Raw genomic sequence first — 558 nt, 5'->3', positions numbered from 1 at the left:
GGCACGTGTCGTCATACATAAGACAAGTCTTTCAACCGAGCCGATAGTAAGGCCACTTAAATGAGAACCTCCCCCGCTCATGTCCATCTCGTTTCGATCATGCCGCCCCGCATGCGTTAAATCCAATTTTGTGCGCATGGCATGTCGGTGCGATCATACCAGCACTAATGCACCGGATTTCATCAGAACTCTGCAGTGAAGCGTGCTTGGACGAGAGTAGTACTAAGTTGGGTGACCACTTGGGAAGTTCTCGTGTTGCACACCTTTTTTTCTTTCAATTTCTCCCAGTTCTTTTCTTCCTTTCTCTACAAATGAGAACCTCCCCCGCTCACGCGCATCGCGTTTCGATCATGCCGCCCCGCATGCGTTAAATCTGATTTTGTGCGCATGCCATGTCGGGTGCGATCATACCAGCACTAATACACCGGATTCCATCAGAACTCCGCAGTTAAGCGTGCTTGGGCGAGAGTAGTACTAAGTTGGGTGACCACTTAGGAAGTCCTCGTGTTGCACCCCTTTTTTTCTTTCAATTTCTCCCAGTTCTTTTCTTCCTTTCTC

The 558-nt window shown here is 48.9% G+C and overlaps 2 non-coding genes across 2 annotated transcripts; both read left to right on the top strand.

Moving 5' to 3' along the window:
- Positions 1 to 145: 145 nt before the first annotated feature.
- Positions 146 to 264, top strand: LOC111476354. Its single transcript, XR_002717060.1, has one exon. It is a non-coding gene; the product is annotated as a 5S ribosomal RNA (ribosomal RNA).
- Positions 265 to 397: 133 nt separating this feature from the next.
- On the top strand, positions 398 to 516 carry LOC111476353. Its single transcript, XR_002717059.1, has one exon. It is a non-coding gene; the product is annotated as a 5S ribosomal RNA (ribosomal RNA).
- The last annotated feature ends 42 nt before the right edge of the window (positions 517 to 558 follow it).

The sequence above is a fragment of the Cucurbita maxima genome, unplaced genomic scaffold (assembly GCF_002738345.1).
Source record: "Cucurbita maxima cultivar Rimu unplaced genomic scaffold, Cmax_1.0 Cma_Scf07888, whole genome shotgun sequence".
In the NCBI taxonomy this organism is placed as follows: Eukaryota; Viridiplantae; Streptophyta; class Magnoliopsida; order Cucurbitales; family Cucurbitaceae; genus Cucurbita; species Cucurbita maxima.
Note: the sequence above shows the minus strand (reverse complement) of the source record. Positions and strands in the feature narration are given on the sequence as shown.